The sequence below is a fragment of the Lissotriton vulgaris genome, chromosome 3_2 (genome assembly GCF_964263255.1).
Source record: "Lissotriton vulgaris chromosome 3_2, aLisVul1.2, whole genome shotgun sequence".
In the NCBI taxonomy this organism is placed as follows: domain Eukaryota; kingdom Metazoa; phylum Chordata; class Amphibia; order Caudata; family Salamandridae; genus Lissotriton; species Lissotriton vulgaris.
Genome location: NC_141690.1, coordinates 286,113,033 through 286,138,303, shown reverse-complemented (window position 1 = coordinate 286,138,303; position 25,271 = coordinate 286,113,033). Strand labels below are relative to the sequence as shown.

Below are 25,271 nucleotides of genomic sequence, written 5' to 3'. Positions count from 1 at the left end.
GACGGACATGGTAAACCATGAGACCAAAGGTTCAGCGATTCGTATACGCCATCCACACCTGAGAGGAACAAAATACTCTTACATCTACTAGTTTTTATACAACATGCTTGGCTGGTTTCCAGGGGGATTTATGGTCCAACCGCCCACTTGCCTCACTGGTCTCTAACACATCCATGCTAATAAGGAGGGAACTCCCTTGCAGCAAACGTACAGTCTCTTTCCAACCTTCATTCCTTCAGAGTCCTTAAATCCTATCTTTTCCAATGTCATCACAGAGGGCACCTAACATTACCCCGTGTTTATGATGCAATGATGTATGCAGGGTTAAACTCATTGCTATGGTGTTTTATTGTTGATACTGTGCTCTCCTTTCTAATCGAACTGCACTGCTGTGTGTTAGAAGTAAAGTTGACTACTTCCTACTTGCACAGTAGTGTTACGGAAAACCAACAAAGCAATAAGTAGCTTTTTCTACCCGGGTTCCTGGCTCTACAAGACTGCCATAAAAGCCATCCTCTCAAAACTGGCACCCTCCCATCCACACGCCATGAACAAAACCACGAACAAAGCTGCACACAGCATCTCAACAGCCCATCTTCTCAACAATGTCACCTACAATTCACCCTCCCATCTACACACAGTGAACAAAACCACTAACAACAGCTGCACACAGCATCTCGACAGCCAATCTTCTCAACAATGTTCCCCACAATTCACGTTTTCCTTTATGAAAAACGGGATGCATTTAAAAAGCAACAAAAAAAAGCATTGCTTTATTTAAAAGCAATCACAGACATGGTGGTCTACTGACCACAGCACGCCACCATCCCTGTGATTTTAGCGATTCCCAGTGGGTCACAAATTTCAACCTACCTCAGTGATATTAATGAGGTAGGTCTACTTGCAGCCCACTGGGATTTGCTAAACGTTTTCAACGCACATCTGCACATCGTTGTTTACTATTACCTAATAGCAAAAAAAAAAAAACGCTTTTGGATCACCCCAAAAGCATACTTTAACAAATTAGTGGATCTGACTAGGTAGGTGGTCGAACAACTGGTCCCACAAATCAGGCTGGTCCTTGTGCAACATGTACTAACAGTAATTCACCACCTGTAGATAAGGCCTGGCTGCAGCACTATCATGTACCTTCTTTCTACAAGGCAACGGGTTGACAGCCAGCGCCCCGCAAGGACCGCTAATTAAAACCAAAAAGATGGAACACCAGCCAATCAAAATCCTTGCATGCAACCAATAATACAGAGGCGGAAATAGGTCGACCCCGGCAGTACTATCCCAATAGCAATGTAGACATGTGCTCCCTCACCTGGCTCCCACCAGTTAAAGAGTGTTAACCAGTAACATCTGGAGTTGTGGAAATGGGGTGCCATTGTGTCTCCTGTAGGAGAGTAGGGTCTGCTTCCTATGGTTGCCCCCACTTTTTGCTGTGATTCTCTGGTTTTTCGACTTTAGTCTGGCTGTGGCCCTGCTAATCAGACCCACAGCCCAGCTGTTCTCTCTCTAAATTGTTACCATGTACTTTAGGTACATACCAGATTGGGTATTGGGTCACCTTTGTGAGTCCCTGTATAGTGTACCATAGGTACCCAAGGCATGGGTGCATCCAAGGGCTACCAGAGGCTGCAGCATGCATTATGCCACTCCCGGCTGGCCCTCCAAACTGACACCACAGGTCTGTTCACACAGCCTGGGTAAGGTGGTGTAATCACCCCTTACTTAGATATATATATATATATATAAGAGTATATGGTATGGCTATATCATAGAGCAACTATAAGGAGATGGTTCAGAAAGCTGCAGAGGGGCTCAGCTCATGCTAGGGCACCCTCTCACATAAAACCAAGCACTCTGCCTCCAGGATTGTTGAGGCCTACCTCGTCGTGGCTTATAGGTAGATATATATATATATCTCATAGAGCAACTATGAAGAGATGGTTCAGAAAGCTGCAGAGGGGCTCAGTATATATATATATACAACGGAGATCTTTAGAAAAACAACAGCAGGCAACTCTGTGCTCCATTCAAATAGCTGCCACCCTCCGAGCTTCAGGTGGGCAATTCCGTTTGGCGAGTTTTTACGCGCCAGGAGGAATTGCAGCACTGAAGAGAAATATCAGGAACACAAGAAAATAATGCATGACAGATTCAAAGTGAGAGGTTACCACGCCAACATGTTGAAGAAAGGCGAAGACAGAGTAGCCCTCATCCAGAGAAACGAGGCATTATTTAAAGACTCCAGAGCCAGTCCCCAAAACTCAAAAGCCCCTATAAGACTAATAACAACCTACAACACCCAGTCCTCAGCCTTCAGCCAGATCATAAGGAAAAGATGGGACATCCTCTTACAAGACAAGGTACTGAAAGAAAGGCTAGATCCACATCCCTCTATCACCTATAGAAGAGGGAAGTCCATCAAAGATCTAATAGTACAAAGTCACCTAGAGAAGAAGAAGACCTGGCTGTCAGCTAGAGGCGGGTTCTTCAAGTGTGGGAAGTGCAAGGCCTGTAGCCACAGCTCTAATGTAAGGGAGGTCGAGCTTAAAAGAATAAAAAGGAAATGGAAAATAACTAAAAACATCCAGTGTACCACTGATCATGTCATTTATGTTGTGACTTGCCCTTGCGGCAAATGGTACATAGGCTCTACCACTTTCCCTGTAAAAAAGAGAATTTTGGAGCACTGGCGTGCCATTACAAACAAGGACTTTACATACAGTACGGCCAAGCACTTCCACAAATACCATGATGGAGATTGGACCAAGGCGAAATTTTTCGCACTGGATTCTATCCCCAAACATGTCAGAGGAGGGGATCGTCTTACAGCTTTACGCAGAGCAGAGTCCAAATTCATTTTACAAGCAGGGTGTATCTCTCCTTTTGGGCTGAATATTGACGAAGAAATGTATGTACATTTATAAAAATACTTTTCGGGGGGCTTCCCAGCCTTCCTCTTAAGGTACTCTGATTTCATGACATATCTCTCCAAATATGTCTTTTTAACCGATATTGTCTGTCTCTAAATTTTGTTTGGTTTGTTGCTGAATATAAATCTTATTGTCTGTAAAATTCCAAACAGGTTGCAATTTCGGAAAGCCTTGAATTTGTGCAGATAGCTATGTTTTCTCTTTTATGGAAATGTACAGTTGATAACAATGTACTAATATGTTCTGTTTTCACTTTTTCCTCTCCCTAGAGTATAAGACCTCGTCCGAAAATGAAGCGATAAACCACTAATAGAAAATATTGCTAAGAGCACCACCGCCTCACTTGGATATATTATTACAACTATGAGCACGAGATCCGTCTCCTATTTTCTTTTTCTAGGGGAGGGTAGAGTTAAATCACCACTTCTTCACCAGCTGACAATGTTGACTAGACATAGAACATAGCTTTTTTCTTCACTTACGGTACCATGTTTGAAATGAGATGGGTATACACGAGATATCGATACAGAGGGTACTACACCCGAGTGATCTTGGTCAGTATAGATATGTTTATATCCCTTCTCTAAACTATATATTTCACCTCCTCTTGTTATAATCTCTCCTAGCTTTACAACCTGTTCTTCTTTCTAACCTTGGAAAATATACTATGGGTACTACACCCTGAATAAGTATTTGAAAACGTGACATTGTTAATTTGAAATGTTATGTTATTATTTACTAAACACATATTTTTTCTTTAAACCAAACAATGGGGAAAATGTATTAATTTAGATACTCATTGAGTTTCTGTTTGTGCTGAATTAAAACGCATTTCTTTTATGAGATCTCCGTGTGATGTTTGTAAACACGGAGATCTTTCTTCCCTTTCCATGATAATGCAACAGTATATATACTGGAGTGAAAAAAATGCAGGTCATGTGACCAAGAGCCCGTGAGCTCGAAACGCGTCGTTTATGCCCTAAATAAACAACCTTTGAAGTACCTGATGGTGTGGCTCGTCATCCTTGATTAATCGAGAGGATTTTGTGGATATATATATATATATCCTGTGCACCGTTTGTTTCCTAGCTCGCACGCTTGCGCAACCACAGCAAGAAAACTCCGGACACGGACCTCGAGGTATAATTCAGCTTTAATCACGCAGAAAGAGTCACCAACGTTTCGGCTCTAACGGAGCCTTGATCACATGACAGCGTGCATTTCACTGGGTACACCTTTTAAAGTGAAAGCAAGTGAATAACAAAGGACACCTGTGCAAATACGCTAATAAACATGGAAAACATACTATACATTGTACTGGCAATAAGTAATCACTGTAGTCACCAAATTTATGTAAAATACAATCAGATTGTCACAAGATTATATAATAAGAGTAAAATACATTATGATTCAAATCTCTAAAATGATGACAAACAGCAGGTTAAATAACACGAGTGAGCAAAAGGAGGTATTGAGGTAAAATACACAAATCCATTGCGCAGTCCCATTTTAAAACCATGAATGCAGGACATAAGTTAATAGAGACCTCGGTAGTTATTTTTCCGGACTTCTTATATTAAAAAAATGTAGAAAAATTGTTAGTACATTTCAGGAACCCCCGTAGAGGAGTACAAATAAAGTGATACGTGCTAGCTCGCTAAAGTGCATACAGTGCTGAGAAAGTGCTTCAATATGTGCAAAGTTGGCAATGTGCAAATATATGTATAATACAATCCACTGGGGTCCCGATTAGATCCATTCAAAATTGATGAACAGAAATCTCAATGTAAATTAGGGATGAACAGACAAGTTAAAATAACCCGGCTCATATCAGTCTCTATACATTGTATTCCACAACAATTTACTAGTCCTGAATGGGTACTCTTAACCACATCGTGATCATTGTATATTTGTACGCATCTGGCTTGAGACTCACTACCAAAATGCCAAGGTTTCCATGTATAAAGCAATATGTGTGCTAAAGTAATATAAAAACCATCACCACCCGGTCCACAGGAGTGAAAAAAATGCAGGTCATGTGACCAAGAGCCCGTGAGCTCGAAACGCGTCGTTTATGCCCTAAATAAACAACCTTTGAAGTACCTGATGGTGTGGCTCGTCATCCTTGATTAATCGAGAGGATTTTGTGGATATATATATATATATATATATATTATGTCCAACTCTCCTTCGAGGAAGGAGAAATGAAAACGCACTCACGGTGTCAGCGTAGTTTCCTTCCGATTTATTTACCAAATGGCATTCAGTCTTTCAGCAAAAAGCACCGACGCGTTTCGCTGTGTACACACAGCTTTCTCACGGTCAATACAAACAAACACTAGTGAGCCCCTCCTATATCACTAGGGTGTCGCCAGAAAACATTTACAAAACGTCACTTCCTTTGTTAGTGATGGAGGTGATGTGGGAGTTGTAGTTCATGTTGTGATTTTAGACTTATTATGTTTTGATTGCTGTACATTAAGCACATAGATGTTACATATGGGTTATGTTGTCACACTTTTTGACATCAAGTAACCAATTATTTCAAAAGCGCATGGTCATTTGTTTCTAACCACCCTTAAGCGTTTCACATAGTGCTTAAAACGTAAGCCTTGATAAGCCAATAACCATTCCTGCCCTCTAGTGGGCAATTCGAATATAGTGGTTTTTACTTTTTATGCCCTCCAGTGGGCATACCTGCATACTGTGCAATTGTTCCCAGTGCCATCTACTTCTGTGACACACATGGTAACTATCACGTAATCACATTTACTCTTAGTCTCGTGAATCACAATCCCACTTATGTTTCACAACCTGCTGAATACCACTGTCCGTTCTGTCTATATTTGAACCAAAGGATCATAGTTCATAGTGAAGACACAAATATCATAGATGCACATAAAGTTCTTCACTTTGGTTAAGACCTGTCGGAGCCATTGTCCTGAAATTTAAAATTTGTCGTGACTCGCGGCATCTTAAAGTTTTTTCTCGATCCCCCCCTCTGTCATGTGGGAGGACTGTTTCCAAGGCATAGAACTTGAGAAGTGTCCAATCTGCATTATGTAATTGTTCCATGTGTTTGGCCACAGCGTTATTGCGGTCTTTATTTACTGTCGCTCTCACATGTTCCAGAATTCTTTTTTTTAATTCCTTTTTAGTGCTCCCGATATATTTGAGTGCACACGGGCATTCTATCACGAATACCACATGAGTACATACACAGTTTATTAGTTCTTTTATTCTCCATGTTTTATTATTCGGCATTGTCACTTCCTTTTTGTTCACCGCTATTTGACATACCTTGCAGTGTTGGCATTTAATGAAACCTTTTGTTTTCATCCACTGAATGCCTTTCTTTTTTTTGGTGTTGTCTATGTAATGGCTTTGTATCAGTCTGTCTTTGAGGTTTCTTGCTCTCCTATATGTTATTTCCGGGTGCTTGCCCACTATTTTGCTTGTAACAGGATCTAATTGTAACAATTTCCAATTCTTCCTGATGATTGTCACAATTTGTTTCGATTCCCTCGTATAGTCCAGAATCAATCGTATTTTTCTATCATCAGTTTGATCGTTCTGTTCAGTGTTTTTCTTTTTGGATGTGAGTGTTTCCCTTCTTATTTTGTTGTTTGCTCTTCTCCAGCATCTTTCAATGATTTTCTTGTTATATCCTCTGTTTTTGAACCTGTGTGCCATTTCGAAGCTGGTCCTTTTCCATTCTTTGTCTTCCGACCAGATCCTTCGCAGTCTTAGAAATTCCCCATATGGAATATTTTGTACTACCGACGGTGTATGAAAACTGCTTGCATGCAGTGTGGAGTTCGTTGCAGTTTCCTTTCTGTGTAGAGTAGTTTCTACTCGTTCATTGTGAATGTAGATTTCCGTGTCCAGGAATATGGCTTTTCTTTTGTCGATGTTATAAGTGAATCTTAGATTGGTACTTGTGGAATTTAGAATTTGGAAATATGCTTCGAATTCTTGCTCTGTGCCTTCCCAAACAATGAGAAGGTCATCAATATATCTGACCCATTTTGCAATTTTGTTAACATAGAAATCATTGTCAGGGTGCCAGGCAATTTGTTGTTCAAACCACCCCATTGTGAGGCATGCATATGCCGGACTGAAGGCAAAGCCCATAGCACATCCCTTAACTTGCTGAAATAACTCTTCACCAAACAAAAATGTATTTTGAGTCAAGCACAGTTCGATCATTTCCATTAACATTTGGTTATGTCTTTTGAATTGTATATCCCAGTCTCTTAGGAAGTGAGCACATGCATTTAGTCCAATGTCATTTTCAATGTTCGTATACAATGATACTACGTCCATTGTAACAAGCATGTAATTAGATTGCCATGGTAGTTCTTCCAGTTGTTTTAGCAAGTCTGTGGTATCGCGTAGGTAGGAACTTAAATTGGTTACCAGGGGCATTAGAAAAAAATCAATGTAACTAGCTATCGGTTCCATAAGTGATCCTTTGGAAGAGACGATATGACGCCCTGGTGGTTTTCGTGGGTTTTTATGGACCTTCGGAAGAAAGTATATTGTGGCGAGTATTGGGTGGTCCGTTGTCAGACACTTCTCCTCGTCCAGGTCTAATAGATTTTGTTCTCTCCAGGATTTCAATTTCAAATCTAGTTTCTTTTTGAATAGTTCAGCAGGGTTGTTTTCCAATTTTCTGTAGTAGTTCTTGTCACCTAGTTGATGCTGTGCTTCTCCCACATAATCCTTTGTGTCTTGGATGACCACATTGCCACCTTTGTCCGCCATTTTTATGGTTATACTTTTATCCTCTGTCAGGTCCTTTAATGCCATTCTCTCTTCCTTTTTAAGATTGTCTTTATATCTTATACCCTTTATTTTGTATAATTCTTTAGTGATCGTCTCCTGAAATAGATCAATTTTATTACCTGGTGGTAGTTGTGGATAGAACTTTGAAGGTCTTTTCATGCCACTTAGTCCTGCTCCTTTTTGTGGACAAGCTCCTGATTCAGAGATTAGTTCTTCTTCCCCCATTACATCCAAGTTTGTTAAGAGTACTAATGCTGGAAGGTCTTTGGTTGTTAGACCTCGTTCTTCCTCTGTTACTGTTAATTGTTTGGCCTGCTTTCGTTTAGTGAAATTTGACATCTGTTCATTTTCCTCAAATACTTTTGCCAATTTAATTTTTCTTATGTATATGTATACATCAATTCTGGTTTGTGCCAGGTCCATAGGTTCGGATGGGCAGAAGTTGATATATATATATATATATATATATATATATATGCCACGACGAGGTAGGCCTCAACAATCCTGGAGGCAGAGTGCTTGGTTTTAAGTGAGAGGGTGCCCTAGCATGAGCTGAGCCCCTCTGCAGCTTTCTGAACCATCTCCTTATAGTTGCTCTATGATATAGCCATACCATATACTCTTAAGTGCATTATAATCCTCGTGGCTAATGCTAACTTTGGTTTGGCTTTATCAAAACATGTTGTGTAAGGTGTCAAACACTTTGGAATACAACGACCCCCCCCATCCCCGCCAGTCCTGGCGGCGGGGGTTGCATTCCACCCTTCTAGAGGGAGAAGACATGTGGTTACTGGTAAAACTGGTTAAAGTTAAACAGAGCCTCAGCATCAAAAAATGGATGCTGCTGCCACAGACATGAGTCTGACCTCCTGATGCTGGACTCCTGGACAATAGGTTTCCTGTCCAGGGAGGTGCTGGCACCTCCCGAGACAGGCTGTAGTGTATTGGGGCAGGGAGGGCTGCATTCAGTGAATGCTTTCCAGACACTTCCTGGGGCACACAAAGTGCTCCATGCATAGCCCGGTTGAAACCAGTTGCTGGGGCACTCTGCCCTAGCTCTGGCGTGAAACTTGACAAAGGGAAAGGGGTGTAACCACCCCCTTCCCAGGTCCACCCATAGGAGGGACTTTCCAGGTAGTCCAACCCCTAAACTGAGTATAAGTATAGGAGCTGTGTCCCTAGGACTTCAGATTACCCTGGACGAATCTTTGCAAGACATATCCTGGACCTTCAACAGTCCATTTCGACTGGAAGATGGAAGACATCTCCCTTGTGGTCAAGGAGTGACCACCCTGTGCAAACAGGCACCAACAGCAACATTGCCGGTCTGCATTTTCAAGGCTCCCGCCAGATCCCGAAGAATCTGCGACACAGGACATGGACTTCCAGACATCTGACGCTGCTCGACGATCCCAGCAAAACTGAGACCCGTGGCGGACACAAGAGACTTGGGATCGGAACTCCTGGACATCCTGCATTTTGCTAACTGCATCGACTTCCGAGGGGTCTCGCAGTTGTGCATTGGGGTACGAGAAGCCCCAGACCCAAGCACTATTTGCACCAAAGCTCAAGCCCCCACACTTCACGAGTGACCCGTGGGGCCCGCTCTTGCATTTCAGCTCAACGCGTCTTCCCGGTTCCTAGTCCGTTGGCTAGTGAGACCCCTGAAGACTTCCTTTTTAAATCTAACTTGCTTTCCTGGTTGCTCCAGGCTTGCTCCAGCTTCCCTACAAAGGAGAAGCGCCACAGACCTTGCTGGTCTGCACCAAAGCCAATCTTCATCTCCTGCATGGATTGCGTTTCCCAAGGCTTGTTGGGTCCAATCCGGATACTGACACCGCAGTCAACTACATCCTTCGTGGGATAGCACGAATCCAGCTCCTGGTCGTCGTCGACACCTCCTGGACCTCGTGGCTGCAGAGGCCAGCTTCACCTCTTCACCTGAAATCACCCAGCATCGCCTGGTTCCTTCCTGGTCACTGGCAAGTGACCCAGACTCTGTCCCTTCTGCTTTCAGGTTCTTCAGATCTTCGATACACCCTTGGATCCACCAGGACACTTTTCCTCTGGTCGCCTGCAGCACTTCATTGCAGATCTCCATTCAAAGCATCGATGAAACCCGACACCAAAAGGCACCTATGCACCCGGCTTCCCTGGGTGAGGTAACACGAGTACTCTGGTGCTCCCCTGGGTCTTGACTCTCGAAGTGTCCTAGTCTAAAGGGGTTTCATCGTAGTCCATCTGGAAGTGTCCTTAAACACTTAAACAGTAGCTTTGTAACTTCTTTGTTTCCTATAGAAAGTCAATGGTAAGTCACAGCTGTGTGTAGACACTGCACACATCTCCTGTGGGCCTCCTGCTTCCTAACCTTTGGTTGTTTAGAGTAGCCCCAGCGATTCCACAGGCCCCAGGCCTGCTTTCTATTTCTCACATGGTTTTTATACCACTATTTTAGGTTATGGTTTGTGAGGCCCCAAGGGCAAAACGTATACTGTGCAACTTATCCTATGCTAATGAAGTAACTTGTATTGTACTTTTACCTCTGACCTCATAAAGAGTGCATAGGGGTTGTGTTAGAAATAAATACATATATATTTGATATATACCTTGTGTGGTGTCCTTTCATTTGGTATTCAAGGGATTATAATTGGTAAAACAGCTTGCTTCACATGCTCTCTGAAGTCTTAGCCTGAGGACTGCTGGTCCATGCTACCACTAGGATAGCTTTCTATAAGGTTGACTTAACAACCACCATCAATAAAGGTCGTTTTGACTGGTGCAAGGTGCTTACTAGAATAGTGGACATCATATGCCAGACTAACTTCTCACATCTCTTTCATACAAAGCGCAACCAAAGAAGCGCCAAGCTCGGGAAGTGGCGTGAACGTGCGAGGTGCGTTTAACCCGACAGCCACAGATGTGCACGTATCAATACCAAGCCTCTCATATACTGGTGAATCATGTTTACGTCGTACGTGTAGGAGCTCAAGGCATGAAAGCTGGAATCGTTCGAGTGTCTCGGAGTACCGTGAATCTTGCGCCTACAAATAGCACATCCACGCGATTCGCCAGTATTGGGTTGTCTACCACATTTCGAATATGAAGAGCTTCTTATCTACTTTTCACTCATCAAGGATTATGATTAGAATTGGGTTATTACCAAGTAATGAAACACGCTGGCTGGCGAGAACATGTTCCGCGAGAAGCACTTGAGAATAAAACAAGAGTTTGTTTGCCGGACTCTGATGACTCTGATGATTCGTTTGGGAGTGCTCGCCATTGCAGTTGTAACATTACATATGGCACTCTTAGCAGTGATAGTTCAGCTGTTTTTTATATATCTAATTCAAAAAGACTGTGTATTATTTATTTTGTTTAACGTTTGTTCAGCAAACAGTCAGTGTTTAATAGAAGCAAATAGATGAAGGTGCATGTTGACTCATTTTTTAGAATTGTCAATATGGATATTAACATGTTGTTTTTGACAACATTAAATAAGGAGACTTATTTTCAAATCAATCTGAAGAGTATTAAAAATGAGCATGGAAAAATGTTAGCGAGAGAGGAAATTTCACACTTCCAGGGAGCCTAAATATTGGGTTTAGGCAGACAGAAGCTGTACATACTGTTTGTAAGGCCACATGCAGACACCCAGGACCAGCAGGCAGGCCTTGGTGGCTTGCTGGGACTTCTTAGCAGCTACATACGTAGAAAGAGAGACGAGAGAGAGGGAGGAGGGAGAGGATGGAGAACAAGGGAGCGAGAGAGAGAGAGAGACGAGAGAGAGAGAGAGAGCGACGAGGGAGAGGGTGGACAACAAATGTAGGGAAACTCTTAAGAACGGTTAAAGTGTTGTACTTCTTTTTAATATTCCGTTTATTAGCAGTTATTGTTCCCACTATCCGGTTTGTTTTATAGTCACAAATATACACATGATATGGACTAGGATAGGATTTTGTATGAATAAAAGTCATAAAAATGTATTCTTAGCGTGTTGTTAAGTGTGTCAATTCATGATGAAAGGGGATTTGAGAACTACTAAGAACAACTCCTCGGCTGGATCTCATAGGCCGTGCTGTTGCCCGGAGAGCGCGATCACCATGTAACGCGCAGGTGGTCCTCCGCCTCCAGGGTCTGGACAGTCCAAGCGCGGATCAGTGGTTAGTGCTCCCATGTGCTCGCCCCATCAACTGCGGAATATATGGTTATTCATAGTCACTAAGGTGCTGTGGGGCTGGGACGGCCTGCCTACAATGATGCCTTCTACGTTCTACCACTGTATCTGTTCTGAATTATTTTTTATGTCCCAACCACTAGACCCCCCCGCGGATACTGGCTGCGTGTGACCCTTGTCGATGGAGCCACTCCTGGACTGGTCTTGTGTGGAGTCTGGCATGAAAAGTTAGAGGTCTACAGAAAGCCATCATGAGGATTGGTCTTAACACACTCCTTGCTGTCACAGACTGCCCCCTTCAGGGAAGGTGAGATTACTGCGTTAACATCAAATTCCTCTTTTGTAATGGTAATGCTTTAGCCTTCATCAAGCTCAGGATTGCTCCAAGTAACACCTCCTCAAGCTCAGGAACTAGCCAAGATTTTTTCCAGTTTAGTAAAAAAAAAAACAGTTTACGCAGTGTCTGTGTTCGTGTTTCTATTCACTTTTTGGCATGGTGCGAGCGTGTTGAATTCCTCAGCTTCTGGTGCAAGTACAGCTTCAAGCGTGCTGTTACCCTTGCAAGACATTCTGTAAACACCCTGTGCGCCCACTTCAGTCCAAAGGGGAGAACCTTGAATTAATAATGGAAATAGTTTACAACAAAATTGAGATATTTTGTGTGCTTGAGGTTCTTTGGGACATGGAGGTACCATCCTTTAGGTCTCTGTCACATAGTTTCCTTTCGTTAGGAGAGGTCCAAGACAGAACTTGGCGTACACTCACAGATTGCGGTCCACCTTTGATAGCTCCGCGAGTGCATCTTTTTCTGCCTGCCTTTGCTGTATCCCTGTCCTCCTCCATTTGCTGTAGAGTCTCACCCACAGTCGCTTCAAAGTATGGCACGCCATAAAAGCCATGTCGATGACCGATGCCTCTGCTTCCAGCTTGACCCCAGGTATTCGTAACCATGCATGTCTGCCTGCTGGCCGTATCCGCTGTGTCCAAGACCACATGTTTTGGTGATGGTCTGGAGGGATCTTTTCAGGTCTCACCTCTTGCCAATGGGATCTGTGCCTGTTCAGTAGGCCACTGGATTTGGCTATCCGCGGGTCTTTTCAGCTGGTGGCCCACCAGCTCCACTCTTTTGCTTTTTCTGGTGGTGCACCAGTCCCAAACAAGTGTTCTTGGTTTATGGACTTCAAAAGAATGACGTCCTGCATTGCTCTGGCCAGGATCTGCATTGATCAACAACATGAGCCCTCTCCCCCAACACCCTGGTCCAAAGGTCTTAACAAAGAGACCCAGTGACAGCCAGACCTAGCTGATGCCAGTGAATGACACTCCAGATCCTGCGGGGCGTTACTACGCCTATGGTTTCTTCTACGGTCACGCTGCTCTCCATTCTTGTGAAGCGGAGATTAGTTCAGCATCTCGGATGGAAACATCTAAGGCTCTATGAGGTATCACAGCATCACAACTCGAGCCTGTGTGCCGAGCACAGCCCTAAAGATGCTTGCTGTGATCTGAAACTTACCACTGTGTGCAAACGTTATGTGGTGTCCACATGTTAAGGTACTTTCAGCTTTGTCATCTGCGACCCAGGATTGGTAACCTTTGACCTCAAAGTGGCCCTCTTAGCGCAGCCGTTGCTGTACTCTAGTCAATATTTTATTAATGAATTAACATCATAAGGAACGATGCTCGCTTGGCCCTTATACCTTCGCCCTAGTAGCTCGCAGGATCTCTGAGCAGAGATTGAGCGGTGTTCTTGGGGGCAAGCTTTCTCTCCAGACTGTCCACACTCGGCCCACGAAGACTGGAGCCATGGCACCTTCAGAGGTATTTCAGACTTGTGGGGTGCTATCTCCATCCCCGTGGAGTGTGGAGTACTTGAACCTGCGTCTACGCTCGTGGGAGAAAGAAGAGTAAGGGGACAGACTGGCACTACACGCACCCTTGCGTAGAACTGGCCTTGCGATGCCTCCAGCTCCTCCTGTGGGGACAACATCTCGGTCCTTGCAGGCAAATCTAAAGGTAGGAAGGGGTTACTGTTGATTTAAATTACTTATTACAGCAAGGAACAGGAGATTTGCAACCATACAGATACCTGCTAAAAGATCTGTGTTACTGCCTTTTTAAAAACGTTTTAAGAAAGTAGTCCCCCACACCATTAGAGCTGAAATCCAACTTTTTCCACTTGTGGGGTGTCACCCTCGTTGATGGGTGGCACTTAAGGGGGGGTTCCAATGCCCGACCAGAATGTAAGGCTTGGGGTAGATGGGCCCAGCCAGCCTTTAAGGACTTGGAAGGAGCCCACCCTCCCAAGGAGTGCCAGCCCTTGCCTAGAAGATCAGGACTCTCGGGCCTGGCACAGAGGTCGAACCACAGCAGCAGGAAGCCGCTAGAGAGCAGAAGCAGGCAGCACCTTTCTATGGAGCCTCCCTCCTAGAATAGAGACCAGGTGCAGACACCACCTTCCTAAGGAGCGTCCATTCTGGCCTACAGCCCAGAGGCAGATGCCACCTTCCCATGGAGCGTCCATCCTGGCCTACAGCCCAGAGGCAGACGCCACCTTCCCATGGAACAACCATCCTAGCCTACAGCCCGGAGGCAGATGCCACCTTCCCATGGAGCGTCCATCCTAGCCTACAGCCCAGAGGCAGATGCCACCTTCCCATGGAGCGTCCATCCTGGCCTACAGCCCAGAGGCAGACGCCACCTTCCCATGGAACAACCATCCTAGCCTACAGCCCGGAGGCAGATGCCACCTTCCCATGGAGCATCCATCCTAGCCTACAGCCAGGAGGCAGATGCCACCTTCCCATGGAACAACCATCCTAGTCTACAGCCCGGAGGCAGATGCCACCTTCCCATGGAGCAACCATCCTAGCCAACAGCCCAGAGGCAGACGCCACCACAGTGGAGTGGTGTGGCTCACTGGTTAGAGGCGGCAGACCCAAAAGCAGAGAACGGCCCGGGACCAGGGTTCAATTCCCGACGCGGCAGGGTCGTGGACCAGGGTCAGCGGACTCGATAATTCTCGCCTCGGTGCCTACTCTAACCAGGGATCACACTCCGCAACTCTGGGCATTAGCTTGCCTCATCTCTACAACAGCCCCCCACATTCGCCGGAGATGCCTGGTTTCACCTTGGAGATACCCAGTAGGGACCATCTCACAGGGATAGCCAGAACGGGTTCCCCAGCGGTCTACAGCACCACGACGCCTCAGGGCAGCAGTGCGCTTTACAAGACCACATTACATTACATTACAGCCCGGAGGCGGACGCCACCTTCCCATGGAGCAACCATCATAGCCTAAAGCCAGGAGGCAGATGCCACCTTCCCATGGAGCGTCCATCCTAGACTACAGCCAGGAGGCAGATGCCACCTTCCCATGGAACAACCATCCTAGTCTACAGCCCGGAGGAAGATGCCACCTTCCCATGGAGCAATCATCCTAGCCAACAGCGCAGAGGCCTACGCCACCTTCCCATGGAGCAACCATCATTGCCTACAGCCAGGAGGCAGATGCCACCTTCCCATGGAGCATCCATCCTAGCCTATAGCCAGGAGGCAGATGCCACCTTCCCATGGAACAACCATCCTAGTCTACAGCCCGGAGGCGGACGCCACCTTCCCATGGAGCAATCATCATAGCCTACAGCCCAGAGGCAGACGCCACCTTCCCATGGAATAACCATCCTAGCCTACAGCCCGGAGGCAGATGCCACCTTTCCATGGAGCGTCCATCCTAGCCTACAGCCCAGAGGCAGATGCCACCTTCCCATGGAGCGTCCATCCTGGCCTACAGCCCAGAGGCAGACGCCACCTTCCCATGGAACAACCATCCTAGCCTACAGCCTGGAGGCAGATGCCACCTTCCCATGGAGCATCCATCCTAGCCTACAGCCAGGAGGCAGATGCCACCTTCCCATGGAACAACCATCCTAGTCTACAGCCCGGAGGCAGATGCCACCTTCCCATGGAGCAACCATCCTAGCCAACAGCCCAGAGGCAGACGCCACCACAGTGGAGTGGTGTGGCTCACTGGTTAGAGGCGGCAGACCCAAAAGCAGAGAACGGCCCGGGACCAGGGTTCAATTCCCGACGCGGCAGGGTCGTGGACCAGGGTCAGCGGACTCGATAATTCTCGCCTCGGTGCCTACTCTAACCAGGGATCACACTCCGCAACTCTGGGCATTAGCTTGCCTCATCTCTACAACGGCCCCCCACATTCGCCGGAGATGCCTGGTTTCACCTTGGAGATACCCAGTAGGGACCATCTCAAAGGGATAGCCAGGACGGGTTCCCCAGCGGTCTACAGCACCACGACGCCTCAGGGCAGCAGTGCGCTTTACAAGACCACATTACATTACATTACAGCCCGGAGGCGGACGCCACCTTCCCATGGAGCAACCATCATAGCCTAAAGCCAGGAGGCAGATGCCACCTTCCCATGGAGCGTCCATCCTAGACTACAGCCAGGAGGCAGATGCCACCTTCCCATGGAACAACCATCCTAGTCTACAGCCCGGAGGAAGATGCCACCTTCCCATGGAGCAATCATCCTAGCCAACAGCACAGAGGCCTACGCCATCTTCCCATGGAGCAACCATCATTGCCTACAGCCAGGAGGCAGATGCCACCTTCCCATGGAGCATCCATCCAAGCCTATAGCCAGGAGGCAGATGCCACCTTCCCATGGAACAACCATCCTAGTCTACAGCCCGGAGGCAGATGCCACCTTCCCATGGAGCGTCCATCCTGGCCTACGGCCCAGAGGCAGATGCCACCTTCCCATGGAGCAACCATCCTGGCCTACAGCTCAGAGGCAGACGCCACCTTCCCATGGAACAACCATCCTAGCCTACAGCCCGGATGCAGATGCCACCTTCCCAAGGAGCAACCATCCTGGCCTACAGCCCAGAGGCAGACGCCACCTTCCCATGGAACAACCATCCTAGTCTACAGCCCGGAGGCAGATGCCACCTTCCCATGGAGCAACCATCCTAGCCAACAGCCCAGAGGCAGACGCCACCCCAGTGGAGTGGTGTGGCTCACTGGTTAGAGGCGGCAGACCCGAAAGCAGAGAATGGCCCGGGACCAGGGTTCAATTCCCGACGCGGCAGGGTCGTGGACCAGGGTCAGCGGACTCGATAATTCTCGCCTCGGTGCCTACTCTAACCAGGGATCACACTCGGCAACTCTGGGCATTAGCTTGCCTCATCTCTACAACGGCCCCCCACATTCGCCGGGGATGCCTGGTTTCACCTTGGAGATACCCAGTAGGGACCATCTCACAGGGATAGCCAGGACGGGTTCCCCAGCGGTCTACAGCGCCACGACGCCTCAGGGCAGCAGTGCGCTTTACAAGACCAATTTACATTACATTACATTACATTACAGCCCGGAGGCGGAAGCCACCTTCCCATGGAGCAATCATCATAGCCTACAGCCCGGAGGCGGACGCCACCTTCCCATGGAGCAACCATCATAGCCTACAGCCAGGAGGCAGATGCCACCTTCCCATGGAGCGTCCATCCTAGCCTACAGCCAGGAGGCAGATGCCACCTTCTCATGGAGCAACCATCCTGGCCTACAGCCCAGAGGCAGACGCCACCTTCCCATGGAACAACCATCCTAGCCTACAGCCCGGAGGCGGACGCCACCTTCCCATGGAGCAACCATCATAGCCTACAGCCAGGAGGCAGATGCCACCTTCCCATGGAGCGTCCATCCTAGCCTACAGCCAGGAGGCAGATGCCACCTTCTCATGGAGCAACCATCCTAGCCTAAAGCCCAGAGGCAGATGCCACCTTCCAAGTGTCTAGTGTCTAGAGTCCTCCCTCAACATACACTCAACATGCTGCAGAGGGGGCCGCTGTATTTGACTGGACCCTGTGGGTGTGTAGATGTTCATTCCCTTGGGTAACTTGGGGTGGGAAGCACATCCTGGTGACTTGTGACATCACCATAGAGTCAGGGTAGTCCCAGATCCTTGCACTGGTGCCAACAGCAAACGGGAGAACCTTGATAAAGCGGAGCAGGCCTCTGTTTCCATTCTGTCCAGGTGTAGTGTCCGGCCAGCACTTTACCAGGTGCTGAATGGAACTGGCACTTAGCATAGATAAAGTGCTTTCCTCGTTTGGATGCAGGTAACAGCTGGGTTTGCATGTGTGTTGCAGAAGAAGCCACTCCTGACTCTCAAATGCAGAGACTCTGTTTGCTTCCCTGGGTTTGACACTCCTAATGTTAAGGGTGCCAAGTCGGCAAGTTTGGGAAGCTCAAAGTGCTCTCCGTTTTTTTTTTGTTTTTTAGGTCTGGCGTTAGCCAAGACCCTTTGATTAAAAAAAATAATAATAATTTATATATATAGCAGTGAAGAGGAATGCCGGCTGGCACAATCCCACTGTAGGGCCCGTTTCCTTCAAAGGGGTTATAAATCAGAAATTATAGATAGTGCTACACAGAGAGCCAACAAAATGGACAGGTCAGCACTCCTGGGCTCAGGAGTTGAACGACAGCAGCTTCCCGCTAATAGACCTTGTGAGGAGACCAGGTTGATTATTGGATACAGTAATCAACATAAAATTATCCACAAAATGATCAAGGATAATTGGTCCTTAATATCCAGTGACCCTATCATAGGCCCTGTAATGCCCAAATACCCTAGCATTACCTATCGTAAAGCCCGGTCAATGCAAGACAGCTTGGTTTCGAGCAGCCCAGAGGTGATCACAGGATCCTGGCTAGATAATAGCAAGGGATTCCTGAAGTGTTTTACCTGTAAAGCCTGCAAACACGGCATCAGCAAGTCTGAGGTTAGTACACCACTTTCCCCATCTCCAATCAAAATCAAGCAAAAACTAAACTGCAAATCTGAATTTGCAGTTTATGTTTTAGAATGCCTGTGTGGGCTTAGATATGTGGGCAGTACAAGGCCACAAGTGAATTCTACAGCATCTGCGTGCTATTACCAATGCAGATACAACATATCCAGTAGCCAGGCATTTTGAGAAAGCCCACGGGAAAGATGCTTCCTTGCTTAAATACTATGTGATAGATTGTGTTCCTCCCCAGAGGAGGGGGGGGCGACAGAGAGACCATGTTGCGTAAACTCGAGACTCGTTACATCATATCACTCGATACCAAGTCACCGCAAGGGCTTAACATTGGGGAGGACTGCCACACCTATCTATAGTATTCTGCTTACCTTGTTGTATGCACATTGCACTTTCTTCTCAGTACTGTGATTGCTTTGTAACTATGAATTTAGACTTGAGAAATGATATTGCAACATGCATCCTGGACCCTTCTTGACCTTTTTTTGTAAATGATCTTTCAAGATTATTGATTTAACAAATTTGCAATTCTTTCTGGTAGCACTTTATTGCCATTTCACATGTTTTGCACTAATTATGCGTATTTGCACATATCAGTCTGTACTTTCTACCTCAGTGCCAGTGTACAGCCCACATGGGCATTATACTCACTGAATTCATTTGAATCCATGACAATAGGAATTTTCAGCTATCTTCTTGCACTTTTCTCACAGTTGCTGGTTTCAATTTGCATATGGAACTGTGTTTTGATGGAATTTTTAATGGCAATATAAATATTTATAATTATTTATTAGGCTTTTAACTTTCATATTCATTTTAGAAGTTCTTTTAGCCGGTGCCATGAATTCTTACAATTACACTTGATCTCTGAGGTTTTACAAGTTGTGTTTGTAATATGTATTTTACCGCAATTTTGAACACTGGTTATTGACTTGTATACTTTATGTGCATATACCGGCATTTAAGCTGTAACGTAATGTTGTGACACTTTGAAAACAATAGTATTTCTTCGTTTTCTATGACATGTGATGGCACTCTTGCACTTTAAATGGGTGGTCAGCCCCCATGACGTTGTCATGTGATCAAGGCTACCTCTAGCCGAAACGCGTCATGGCGGACTGGTGCTGGGCTAAAATTTAATAAAGAAAAACTTGCACCTTCCTGGGTCTCGCTGGTTCCTGTTTGTTCGTGTGGCTATATACGCTGCGCTTGCCGGCTTTTGGAACTCAAATATATATATATATATCTATACTACTATTATAAAGAGAGAACTTGCACCTTTTGGCCAGGTAAACTCTGGAACCACAGTGCCAATCCACACACCCAATACATTGTTGGAATCCTCAGGGTGTGTAGGTGGACATAGGCGACATTAAATTTAAAAAAAACGGAAATCAAAAAATAAAATTTTGTAAAAAAAGTAGTCCCCTAAAACAAGCGCCGGCCGCGACGTAGCGCTGACCACGACCTAGACGTAATGACGATATGCGGGGAGGAGCGGTGACGTGCGGTGAGGAGTGGTGGTGGAGTCTGTTGCGGGCGGCTCAGGTAAGGCAAAGGCAGGCTGGAGGCAGGAGGCGGGAGGCGGGAGGCGAGAGGCGGGAGGCGGGCTGGGCAATGTCGGGCGGGCGGATTAGACTGTTTGGCTCAGACATTTTTTGTTAATTGACCTCCTTTGACCCTGCACTTTTGTTCAATAGTTTGATATACTTAGCACTGCGGTTTTTATGGAGGCTGCATGACTTTCACCTTTAATTGGCTTTACTTTGCATTTACCGTTTATTGCACATGGCCAATAAATGAAGCCGTGTTGGGAACCCAGGAGACATGTCGGGCTTCTTTTAGTGAGTTTCTATTTAGTCCTGTGCATCCCGGGACTTAGGAAACATGAAGTTTAGCTTTTAATTACGGTGTCCCGGACTTGTGATTTTGCCCTTGTTTTCATTACACGACACCGGCATTATGGGACTGGCAGTTCCTGACTGTTGCAATCTTCACACTTGGAGGCTGACACTTTAGTTCAAAAGTACACAGTATGTGTGTTTTGCCTCCAGTGGTGTATCAGATGGTTGCCCCGATACATTCCGTATGTTTGGTCAATTGATGTACATCGGATTGCTTCCCGTTTTAAATTATAAACATGGGTTACGAATTTAGCCCGGACGATATGTTCTTGCCATTAACTCATTCGGCTGAGTGAATGATGACTCCTTTGATGGTATACTGTTTTAAACACAACATACTATGTTTTAGTTTTCTTTTATTTTAATGGGTGAGCATTTTCTGAAGGAGTTTGCGCCAATGCATCTGAGATTAAACAAACTAGACTCTCGAGTATCGCATGTCCTTGACAGAAGCAAGGTGATGTTACCCGATGTTTTAGTGAGACTTGGATATATCACTAAGGGCAATGTGGGTAAATGATGTATTATACTTTTTAGATGTATTATTTCTTTGCACTAAGCATGTTTATGAGCTCATTGACAACACAATTTATCAACCACACTCAGTGCCTCAATGTATTTTGATATTTTCCAGCAATCAACAATACTCATTAGGAGTTGTTTTATTGGAAATACTGCTCTCCAGATTAACCTCTCTTTTTATAATTCCATGTATGTTTTCTATGTCTACGACTGTGAGGGGGTATAAATGTTCCGATGATAATGGCGCTGGCTAAACTGAGAAAGGCTGCGCAGGCAGCCGAAATGTGTCTCTTCAGTTGAGGGGTCGAGGGAGGCCCCATGAAATAAAGAAGCCTTTACCTTGCAGCCCTCGTGTGCGTGCCTTCTTCCTGAGTGGAGTAGGGTTGTTGTGTATATATATCTATTCTCTACTATTATAAAGAGAGAACTTGCACCTTTTGGCCAGGTAAACTCGGGAACCACAGCGCCAATCCACACACCCAATACATTGTTGGAATCCTCAGGGTGTGTAGATGGACATAGGCGACATTAAATTAAAAAAAACGTAAATTTAAAAATTAAATTTTGTAAACAAAGTAGTCCCCTAAAACAAGCGCCGGCCGCGACGTAGCGCTGACCGCGACCTAGACGTAATGACGATATGCGGGGAGGAGCGGTGACGTGCAGCGAGGAGTGGCGGTGGAGTCCATTGCGGGCGGCTCATGCAAGGCAAAGGCAGGCTGGAGGCGGGCGGTGGGAGGCGGGCCGATCGAGGCGCGAGGCGGGAGGCGGGCTGGGCAATGTCGGGGCTGGAGGTGGGAGGCGGGCTGGGCAATGTCGGGGCGGGCGGCGGGGGGGCGGCGGCGAGGCGGGAGGGATGCGGTCTGGGCAATGTCGGTGCGGGCGGGAGTGCACAGAGCCTTAAAATGCTGCCCCCAGCCCCCTTCGCCCCCGGGCAACGCCGGGGCGGGCTGCTAGTATATATATATATACACACACACACACAGATACATAATATACTTATTTGAAGTGGCTTTCAGCCAGCTTCCTTCATCCAGTAGTCTGCTGTGCCATTCCATATTTGCTGGCTTCCGCCCACCACAGGATGGGGCAGGGGGTCAGCCTACTCCAGCCACTGGATAACCTCCCTTTGACTGCATTTTGCTCTTTGACAAGCAGCACATCCACACACAAGCTAGTTGACTTATGTGCCAATGTTTTTGTTTTCAGTGTATTACTTTGATATTACTTTTGTGTTTTGAGTCTGTGACAGCAGGACACTTTACACCAGATGTCAACACAGGCCACATTCCATGCTTTATCAGTTCCTGCCTCCTGCCAATGCTATTGTAAATTCATTTTCAGAAAGTCCTTTGTTTATCTGACGTTCTCAGATAAAAGGACACTCCAAAATGAATTTCACAGCCGAACAGTTATGTCCACGTGAAGCTGGTCGGTATGAAGCTATTGGAAGCTTCAGTATACATTTGAATTTATAAGTGGGCAGTTATTCAGAACACAATCATTCTGGGCGCAATTTTGCCAGTGGTTCTTTAATGAACTTTGCCCAGGAAGAAAACCAACCTTTATCATTTCCAGTTTGCAGCACTTGTGACACTTATATATATATATATATATTTCTTTCTTTCTTCCTTTCTTTCTATCTTTCGTTTGTTTGTTTGTTTCTTTCTTTCTTTCTTTCTCAAATGCAAAAGGCTGGCAGCCAATGACCTAATTATTTGCTTTGTTAGGTCTGTGTTAAATGGGTGTGACATAATTATAGGGATTTTCAGCCACACTTCATCCATTTGTCTGTGGTTGTGTCAATCACACTGATCTCCAACCCACTCGAGCATGCTTATCCTTTTTGACATGGCTGGAATTCCCCCACGGTGCAAAAGAATTCCACTCGTGCGCGGAACGGACGGCCCCCGGCCGTCCTCCGCACACGCCCACAATGACATCCGACGGCCGTGGGCCGTCCAACGCATCGTTGAGGATAAAGGGGCAACATGTCACCCCACTTCAGCCATTCGCTGACTTCACTAGAGGCTGCTCTTTCACAAGGAGCACTTCAACGTACCAAGTAGTTTCCATCAGTGCCAGGGACTACTATGGTATGGTTTGCTTTTTTGTGGTTTAAAACTTTTTTGCCTTTGGGTAGTGGCTATTGTATTTTTGGCGGCCGCTTCTTTGCAGTGCGAAAGGTCTCGCATTTACAAGAGTTTTAGCTATTGACATCATAAATGACAATGCCTTTTATTTATGAGTTCATTTTCAAAACAGATAAATCTAAGGCATTGTCATTTACAATGCCGATAGTTTAAAATTTCGAAAATGCGAGATGTATTGCATTGCAAATGCTTGTTTATTTTTCTGCTCTTTTTTCTAGCTGTAACAAGCATGAAGTGATATTTATGACAGCGTGTTTATTTTTTAACTCCTTGGTAATGATAGAAAAGTTAGAATCTTTCTGCATATTTCTACACATTTCAAACTACTGCATCTTTTTTTTTCTTAAAAAAACTGACTTGTAGTAAACGGATTGTAATACCTTTTTGCAACAAATATCCAAGTGTTTTTTGATGTGTTTATTTAACACTAGAGATTCTATTTTTATTTTTATTGTTTGCAAACATGCTCTCTCTTTCATACGAAAAAGTTAAGCACCAGGATTTAAACGGTTTGTGGGGAAGGTGATGGTGTTACCATGTATTCTAAGAAACCCCCTGCCGTACATGATAAGGATATTGCAACTGCCTCAGAGTTCCATCACCTTATGAAGGAACTCTGCCTACGACCTCGTTTTTTTTGTAATTCTTTCTATATATAGGTTTTATATAGCGCTAGCTAGGCCCGAAGGTATCATCAGACTGCTTTGCATATAATGCAGAGTCATTCCATAGAAGTATACAGATCAAACCTAGAGGCGCATCCAGATAAACATATCAAGATTAAGGCTCGCGTGATGAGGACGAAGCTTAGACAATCAAATCAAATGCCCGCCTAAGGGTCTAAATGGGTGTGTGACTCATTGTGAGCATGGTTTTGTTTGTTTGAGTATTCCTGCATATGGTCATGGAACTCCTCAGTGATTTGCAGTATCCTTATAATGTACAGTAGGGGTACTTTATCCCATATATATTATCAGCAGGTGACTGTGTGCTTGGTGACTTCATCTTTTTGTGTCCACAGCTCGACTCTTCGTTGGGCTCTGCAGACGCCACTACTGTTTGAAATGTTCTGATGGAAAACAGAAGTTGCTACGTTCTAGTCCCTACGATTGCCTCGGAAGATTCTAGAGGTTCGTGGTGCTTCAAGAAGTGTGGTCTTTGAAGTTGCCTAGATGCAGTGGTCTCTCCAGTTAGTGCCGGTCCCAGATGTTTGAAACAGGAGTTTGCAGCCAATAAGGCCAGGCTGGGATATGGAGGCCTACCCATGTTTTACAATCCATGTCTGTAGCGGTCTCTCCAGTTACTGCTGGTTATGTGGTTCTGTAATTCTCAAACCTGACTGCATTTTAGTCTTGCCCTCACGTAGGCCAGGTTCTATGGTCCGACCATTATTTAATTAATTTCGTGTTGTTAGCTGAGCTCCAGACGTGTCAAAGAGCTTATAAGGACGGGTCTCGTCAAGCGAGAGCCTTTCACCTAGTGTCAGCTGATATGCTCGCTGATGCACTCCATGCACATCCTTGCATTATGACTGGGAACTTAGAAGTCGACCTGCCGCTAGTCCAGGACTGGCTTCGGACAAGACTCGAGGAGCTTGCCCCTCGGAAACCGGCCAGGACAGCCCCCTGCCAGGATTCCGCTCCTTGGTTTACCGCTACTCTGCGGAAAACACGCCAGGACTGCAAAAGGTCTGAAAGGCTCTGGCGGCGCAGTTATGCGCCTGAGGAGAAACTGAAGTACAGGGGTGCGATAAAATCTTACCACAGACAGATTGCCGAAGCTAAAAAGATCTACTTCGAGCATAGAATAGACCAGGCTGATAACACGAGCCGGGAACTATTCCGAATTGTGAAGGAATTCACAGAACCGGTGGCGGCCGCTAGAGTTCACTCCCATACTGAGGAGTGGATCAAGCAGCTTGCTGACTTCTTTGTGGGCAAGATCCGTAGGATTCAGGACT

The 25,271-nt window shown here is 45.9% G+C and overlaps 1 protein-coding gene across 2 annotated transcripts in view; it reads right to left on the bottom strand.

The window, feature by feature from the left end:
- LOC147725702 (rho-related BTB domain-containing protein 2-like) overlaps nt 1-25,271 on the bottom strand; it is a 595,476-nt gene that overhangs the window by 530,137 nt on the left and 40,068 nt on the right. The window lies entirely within an intron of this gene.